The sequence below is a fragment of the Coregonus clupeaformis genome, unplaced genomic scaffold (genome assembly GCF_020615455.1).
Source record: "Coregonus clupeaformis isolate EN_2021a unplaced genomic scaffold, ASM2061545v1 scaf1738, whole genome shotgun sequence".
Classification (NCBI taxonomy): domain Eukaryota; kingdom Metazoa; phylum Chordata; class Actinopteri; order Salmoniformes; family Salmonidae; genus Coregonus; species Coregonus clupeaformis.
This window is the reverse complement of record NW_025535192.1, coordinates 44832-53460: the sequence shown is the minus strand read 5'-3', so window position 1 is coordinate 53460 and position 8629 is coordinate 44832. Positions and strand designations below refer to the sequence as shown.

The following is an 8629-nucleotide window of genomic DNA, read 5'->3' as shown; positions in this document are numbered from 1 at the left end:
GTCCATCGATGTGCTTTGGAGGGGGCTAGGTGGATTTCAAAACTTAGTCTCCGTCTGATGGATTCTGCTAAGTGTTTGGCTCTTTGGGTGACTTAAAAAAAAGTGCAACACAAACCTATCCCAGATGACTCAGGGGGTATTGAAACGTGCTCCTATATGGTTTTACAGGGCTTTTTTTTTTTTTTTTAAGAAACACGACTTAGTCTACGGCTGTTGGATTCTGTTAAAGTTGCGGCACATGTGCCGCAGCTTTAACAGAATCCAACAGCCGGAGACTAAGTGTTTGGCTCTTTGGTGACTTAAAAAAAAGTGCAACACAAACCTATTCCAGATGACTCAGGGGGTATTGAAACGTGCTCCTAGATGGTTTTACAGGGCACTTTTTTTGCACCCCTGTCCAATTCTGTATGTGGAGACGGTAATGTCGTGGGGAGCTGGGGTTTGTTTTGCTGTACTCCTGGGAGGCCGTAGATGTCAATCGATATGCTTTGGAGGGGGCTAGGTGGATTTCAAAATTTTGTTATGTTTTTTACACATAGGGTACAGGGATAAAAACTCAATTGGACACCCCTGTCCAAATCTGTATGTGGAGAAGGTAATGTCGTGGGGAGCTGGGGTTTGTTTTGTTGTACTCCTGGGAGGCCGTAGATGTCCATTGATGTGCTTTGGAGGGGGCTAGGTGGATTTCAAAATTTTGTTATGTTATTTGCACATAGGGTACAGGGATAAAAACTCCATCGGACACCCCTGTCCAATTCTGTATGTGGAGAAGGTAATGTCGTGGGGAGCTGGGGTTTGTTTTGTTGTACTCCTGGGAGGCCGTAGATGTCCATCGATGTGCTTTGGAGGGGGCTAGGTGGATTTCAAAACTTAGTCTCCGTCTGCAAAGTGTTTGGCTCTTTGGTGACTTAAAAAAAAGTGCAACACAAACCTATCCCAGATGACTCAGGGGGTATTGAAACGTGCTCCTAGATGGTTTTACAGGGCTTTTTTTTTATTTTAAGAAACACGACAGTCTCCGGCTGTTGGATTCTGTTAAAGTTGCGGCACATGTGCCGCAGCTTTAACAGAATCCAACAGCCGGAGACTAAGTGTTTGGCTCTTTGGTGACTTAAAAAAAAGTGCAACACAAACCTATTCCAGATGACTCAGGGGGTATTGAAACGTGCTCCTAGATGGTTTTACAGGGCACTTTTTTTGCACGTCCTGTCCAATTCTGTATGTGGAGAAGGTAATGCCGTGGGGAGCTGGGGTTTGTTTAGCTGTACTCCTGGGAGGCCGTAGATGTCCATCAATGTGCTTTGGAGGGGTTAGGGTTAGGGTTAGGGTTAGGGTTAGGGTTAGGGTTAGGGTTAGGTTGAAGAGAAAATTGCCCTTCAAGAGGACCAAATACACGGGCACATGTTCTCTAATTCTATTTCTCCTATTGATACATCATAGTCCTACAGGAAATTGGGAGATATACCCCAAAGAAAGATGTTATGGTTTATCCCTGAAAAAGAACAGATAAGAGTAACCTTTTCCTCCAAGAGGATAAACACCCAGACACTACCCAAACAATACATACCTTCCAATTCCCAGGCTCCTCAGAATACATCTTTATGAAGCCAGGGTTATAATTTAAAATACCAATTAAGATTGTCAGTGTCAAGGTTAAAATTAGGCTCTCATACTTTTGTTTCAGACCTGTGGGATTCCTGATATCCACTTTTTAAGTCCCAAGGGGTTAGGGTTAAGGTTAAATTTGAGGCTTGAGTTCAAATTAAGGTTGGTATCGGGGTCAAGGTTCAGGGATTGAGGTGGGGTTAAGATTAGGATTGTGATTGGGGTTAGGATTAGAACTAAAGTTATTATCCGGGTTGAGATTAGGTTTAGGATTAGGGTTAAGGTTAAAGCTAGGGTTGGGATTGCTCCAGTTTCAGGTAAGGTTAAGGTTAGGGTTCGAGCAAGGATCAGAATTACAATCAAGGTTAGGGTTATAGTTAGGGTAAACCAAGAGGTTAAACTTAGGGTTAAAGTTAAGTTTGAAGCTTGCGTTAGGGTTAAGGTTATGATCAAGGTTAAGGTTAGGTTTAGGATGGGGGTTAAGGTTAGAGCTAGGGTTGGGATTGCTCCAGTAAAAGGTGAGGTTAAGGTTAGGGTTCAGGTTAAGATCAGAGTTCGGGTTAGGATTGCTCCAATTAAAAGTGAGGTTAAGGTTAGGATTCAGGTTAAGGTCAGGGTTCAGGTTAGGATCAAGATTACAATCCAGGTTAAGGTTAGGTTTAAGATTAGGATTATAGTTAGGGTAAACCAAGGGGTTAGGTTTGGGGTTAGGTTTGAGGCTGGAGTTAGGGTTAAAGTTATGATCAAAGTTAAGGTTAGGTTTAGGATTAGGGTTAGGGTTAAGGTTAGAGTTAGGGTTGAAATTGCTCCAGTTAAAGGTGAGGTTAAGGTCAGGGTTGGGTTAGGGTTAGGGTTAGGGTTAGGGTTAGGGTAGACCAAAGGATTAGGCTTGTGGTTAAGTTTGAGACTGGGGTTAGGGTTATGATCAGAGTTAAGGTTAGGTTTAGGATTGGGTTTAAAGTTAGAGCTAGAATTGAAATTGCTCCGGTTAAGGTTAGGATTAAGGTTATAATCAAGGTTAAGGTTAAGTTTTGGATTAGGGTTAGGGTTATAGTTAAAGTAAACTGGGGTTGGGATGGTTCAGGTTAGTGTTCAGGTCAGAGTTAGAAAAGTTTAGGTCTCTAATACTTTTCATTAAGGCCTTTAGGATTACAAGTACCCAATTTTTTTATCCAACACCGCTCCTTGATCTGTCTGTGTTTTAGCGACCACCCCTGGTTAGATTCCAACCCTGCTATTCTTAACTGAGCTACTGGATGGGATCTAAAGTGGATGTATAGTGTGCTTTTAACCGACTCCTTACTTATATGATAGAGATGTTGTTTGAGTCTGGCTTCCAAGGAGTTCCTAGTTTCTCCAATATACAGTTTTCCACATTGTAGACATTCAATTCCATATACAATGTTGGTGGTCTTCAATTGAAATACCTCCCATACTGGAGCCCCTAGACCCGACCATTTATTCTGAATGTATTTAACTTGTCTAAAATGTGATCCACTCCGCCCCGGCTTCTCCCTGAAGCCAGAGTGTACCAGCACATCTTTCAAATTTTTATTTCGCCGATATGCTGATATTACTCTGAACTGTTGGAGAATCTCCACCTCCTCCCTCGTCTGCTCAAAATGATCCTTCACTATGGAATTAAACCTCATAGAAGACTGTGAATATGTGGTGACAAATGGAATAATGCATCCATCATTACTAGTCCTCCCACATATAGGTTCCGTTACAGACATATTGTTCACCTCTGCTCTTATAGTGCGGAGGAAACGTTTTGAGTATCCTCTGGGTCTGAGAGCCTTAAAAAGAATTCCTATAGCCTCCTTGACATGTTTTTCCTGTGTACAAATCCTATTAAATCTAATAAGCTGCGACTTTATCAACCCCCTGTAGGTGTGTTTTGGATGAAAACTGGATTTATGTAAGAGGGAATGGGTGTCCGTAGGTTTAAAATAAACCTTTGTTGCTAATCGCTTCAGGTTATCATTCCCCTCTACAAAAAATACCTCGGTGTCCAAAAATTCTATTCGTTCCGGCTGAACATTGTGTTTAATCGTAATTGACGGATGATGTGTATTCAGAATCTTCACAAATTCCATAAAATCTGAAAGTGAATGTGTCCATAACCCAAATATATCATCTAGATACCGTAAATACAAAATTGGAAGCTTTATACATTTGGGGAAGGCTGATTGTTCCCATTCTGCCATATAAATATTGGCATAGGACGGGGCAAACTTCTTCCCCATAGCTGTACCATGGATTTGAAGAAACCAATTAGAATTAAATTCAAAGTCATTTCTTGTTAAACTGAGTTCCAATAGTTGTAGTAAAGCCCCATCTGGTCTATCTAGGTCTGGATATTTATGGAAGATGTTTTTGATCGCTCTAAGACCCAACTTGGTGTCAATGTTGGTATACAATGAGTCAATATCAATTGAAAAAAACACAGTTTCTTGAGGCACACTAATTTCTTTCAATTTTGTCACAAATTCATACGTGTCTTTAATGAAGCTTTGATGTTTCCGTGACAGAGGATTTATAAAATAATCTAAATACTCTGCTATTCTATACGATTCCGAGCCACAGTCCGATACAATCGGCCTACCACATGGAACCTCAGAAGGAATGGTCCAAGTCTCAGGAGGTTTGTGGATTTTAGGCAACAAATAAAATTGTCTGGGACGTGGGGTATCTGGTCCAAATAGGTAAAACATTTGTTTGTCTGTAATGTAATTATTCTCATAAAGTTCTCCTAAAATCTGCCTAATTTGTCTCTGGGTCTCCTGCTGCAATGAATGAGTCAATGGTCTATAATGTTTAGAATTACTCAATTGCCTTTTCGCCTCGATCAGATACTGTGTTTTATCCAAAATAACAATCTTTGATCCTTTATCCGCTGGTTTTATAACTATGTTGGAATTCTTACTTAAGGATTTTAAGGATTTACGTTCTTGTTTTGTAAGATTATCTTTCCCTGCCATATAAAACCTAAATGTACTAAAAGAGGTAGAGTCTCTTTGAATTAAAGTCTGCATCGTATTAGACACTCCCTCTAACTTAGGCTCCCAATGTGATGGACCAATAAATGGTATTTTTTGGTTATCAGTATTATAATTAAAATGATCAAGTAATTTTAATTTTCTATGATAGGTATGCAGATCCCTCCTGAGCTCCATGCGATCTATCTTAGTGGGTGTCGGGATAAACATAAGACCCTTCTCCAGAAGTTGCTGTTCTGCCGCTGTAAGTCTAAAAGTAGTCGATAAGTTAAGTACATTAGAGTGCTGGGGAGTAATACCAATACACTCTTCCCCTCTTAATAGTTTAACTGGTCTAGCCAGTGATTAAAAATGTTTACAGCTGTATCTGGTCTCCAATGTATTGGGTCGTCCTGCACTGTGTGAAATCTAAGTTTATTCAGATCCAATAGTTCCCTACAATTCTTCTGAATATACTTGTTCAATTGATTCAGTACCTCCTGCTTTTCCCATGGAAGCTCATCTGAAAAATGTATGATAGGAACATAAACCTGTGCATGAGGAAAAACTTCACCTGCTTTATTCAGTAGCTGTTGCAACTGCTTGACTGCAGTGGTATACTGCTGGTTCAAGCCGTTAACAAGACCCACTGATAGAACAACCTTCTGTGTGTTTTGCTGTTTCTCCAACTTGCCTATCACTCCTGCAATATGTCTGAAGGTTGCTCCCGGAAAACTATCTATCTGTGTATTAGTGTCAGTGAAACTAGAAATGCGCGCAAGGTTGGAATCCCCAATAAAGACCACGGGCTTTTTAATCTCAATACTCCAATCATTTATTTTCCTTTCAGTTCTAGAATGACATGTGGGATAAAAGAGTTTCTCCTTTTTTACAGGTTCCAGTATTGGTTCTGTCCCAGGGCCCGTGTCTTTTCCATTTGCCATTGCTACCTTACCCTGATGGTCCTCTTGCTGTGAACCTGTCGTAGAATTGGATAAAACCATGTCATCCATCAAAACAGCCACATTGTTCAATGGTAGTTTTTGACCATTGCCGTTATTCACCGTAATCTCCAACGCCTCTACTGTTAAGAGTAAATTCGAGGGCTCTCTACCTGGAAGGGTCAAGGCTGGGACTTTAGGCTCGGCCAAATTGTTTCTTGGTCGCTGAGTTTGGGGATTCGGTATCCCCGTGCTCTTCCTGGTTATTGGGGTAAGTCTGAAGCTAGTCCCGCCACTCTTTGCAGGACCTAATTCCCGAGGGGTGAGACAGGACAAGAGGGGAGATAGTTGGTTAGTAGGTGAGCTCGTCGAAGGAACCACTCTACAAAGGGAAGTAGACCCAACATGAACTTCTACCTGCACCTCCCTTCTCTGCATACCCCCAGCAAGCCCTGTGGTATTGCTGTTGATAGTCTGACTATGGTTTATCGGTTTATCTACAGGATTACTGAAGGCCTGTTTATTAACCATATTGTCCCTTACCGAAGTGTCACTCTGGCCCCCTGGGATATTCCTGCATATTCCAAAGTCCCTGTGGGCCTGGGCTCCCATTGAGACCCTACCAGTTGGTGACTTGCTGGTCACCGCAGCCGCATAACTGGAATGGGCCTGATGAGAAGTTATCAGTTTAGTAGAGGCCGGCGGGTCAATTGGTTTTTGCAACATGTTTTTTAAGGTACTTACTGACGAAGATGTAAATTTGTGTTTATATCTTGCCTTTGCCCACATCACCGCTTTATCTAGAGCTTCTTGATTATAAGTTGAGCTATTCTGAATGCATAAGGCAATTACCCCATCATAATGCTCCCTCAGAATATCCATATTATTCTCCATCCACCTACTGGTATTAAGTTTTACCTTTGCCAGGGTCTGTTGGTTAGGCGAGGAGGGTTTAATAAAGGCCGCCAATTTGTTCACCTGTCTTACCATCCCTGCTGGAAAAGAATGATTAACTGCAGAATGATCTAATATTTCTGAGTGATGAATTGCTTGTAGAGCCTTGAAATATCCCCTTGTGCAAGTATTATCTTGCAAAGAAGAAACATTCCTAATCTCTCCAGTAGACTCACCCTCATCATTTAAACTAACTAGAGCCTGGAAACGGTTATGTAGTGGCACTGCCATGGTAAAGGTTCAAAACCAGGAACCCTTGCTGGAAATCCCAACTGAAAGAAGGGATCATATAAAGGTTAAAATCCCCCCCACAATATATAATTGGAACCAATCAACCCCAAAAAAAATTTATATATATACACACATACAAAAGACAAAAAGAAAAATATATACACCAAAGACGAAAAGAAAAAATTTGAAAGAATTAGCCCTATTTTAGATAAAAAACTCCAATGAAACAAAACCCAATGTAAAGAAAGGATAAGAGGTCAGCACTCACAACTCATTTACTCCAACAACAAATAATTGTCCGTTGCCATCTGGTGGTTACCCCAGATCCGTAGGAAATTACCACTTTAGGTTAGGTGTCACTCCATAAAAACACACAAAGGTGAGAAAAAAAACCCCCCACTCAAGTGGGAGAAAAACACTCCATTCAAAAGTGATCACTCCTTTATGGTTCAATTCTGATAGTGGTTCCACTTCAAGTCACTCCAAATGTTCAAATCTTCATGTGTACACACAGTGATTTTGGGAGTACTCACCAACCCAGAGAAATGGATATCTCACACGGAAAAGAGCTTTTCATACCATCCCCACCAAGTCTCCAAAGGTCCATGTGCTTATCTTTGTTTGTAGGAAAAATGGTGTCCTTTTAGAATAGTGAGATACAGTAATCCTCTTCTGATTCACATTATCAAAACCTTTTTTGTTTCAAGGTAAAAAGATAAAAGGAGTATTGTTTAAAATTAGGAAGAAAAAATTCCTGACGTTTCGCACAATTCGTGCTTCTTCAGAGGAAAATAGACAGAAAATGAGAAGAGGCCAGCCCATATAGTATGAGAACGGGTGAGGGGAGGGGTTAAGGTACTAAGCCTGACCTTCCATTGGTGGACTATTATGTCCATCCTATACCCTCCAACACACCTGTCCTTAATTCTACAAATTTCCCATTGTTTTTTCACCTTCCTTGTATAAACCAATCTACATGAAGGGAAAATGTGGTTTTGTTATGACATCGTTCCCCACTACAAGAAGACCTCTAAAGAAATTCCAAATAAATAAATCAAAAGAAGAAAACAGGGCTAGGGTTAGGGTTAGGGTTAGGGTTAGGGTTAGGGTTAGGGCCAAAACACACAAGACAAAAAAAGAAAAAAAGAAAAATATAAAAAGACAACTTTAATAAAACAAAAATAATTTACATATTAACAAGGTTCCAATTATAATATAAAAGTGCTCCTGATATATGAGATTCAAGTTTCTCTGGGTAAAAGTATCTAATTAGGAGGAGGAGAACAGGGCTCTGGCGGGTTAGGGTTAGGGTTTAGGGTTAGGGTTAGGGTTAGGGTTATGGTTAGGGTTAGGGTTAGGGTTAGGTTTAAGAGAAAATTGCCCTTCAAGAGGACCAAATACACGGGCACATGTTCTCTAATTCTATTTCTCCTATTGATACATCATAGTCCTACAGGAAATTGGGAGATATACCCCAAAGAAAGATGTTATGGTTTATCCCTGAAAAAGAACAGATAAGAGTAACCTTTTCCTCCAAGAGGATAAACACCCAGACACTACCCAAACAATACATACCCTCCAATTCCCAGGCTCCTCAGAATACATCTTTATGAAGCCAGGGTTATAATTTAAAGTACCGATTAAGATTGTCAGTGTCAAGGTTAAAATTAGGCTCTCATACTTTTGTTTCAGACCTGTGGGATTCCTGATATCCACTTTTTAAGTCCCAAGGGGTTAGGGTTAAGGTTAGATTTGAGGCTTGAGTTCAAATTAAGGTTGGTATCGGGGTCAAGGTTCAGGGATTGAGGTGGGGTTAGGGTTAGGGTTAGGGTTAGGGTTAGGGTTAGGGTTAGGGTTAGGGTTAGGGTTAGGGTTAGGTTTAAGAGAAAATTGCCCTTCAAGAGGACCAAATACACG

General features: G+C 40.7%; 1 long non-coding RNA gene across 1 annotated transcript; it reads right to left on the bottom strand.

Annotated features, from left to right (window-relative positions):
- Positions 1-5428: 5428 nt before the first annotated feature.
- LOC121561002 lies at positions 5429-7099 on the bottom strand. Its single transcript, XR_005999081.2, has 6 exons — positions 6981-7099; positions 6658-6753; positions 6446-6519; positions 6071-6196; positions 5701-5835; positions 5429-5565 (listed from the first exon to the last, which is right to left on the bottom strand). It is a non-coding gene; the product is annotated as an uncharacterized LOC121561002 (long non-coding RNA).
- Between the last annotated feature and the right edge of the window lie 1530 nt (positions 7100-8629).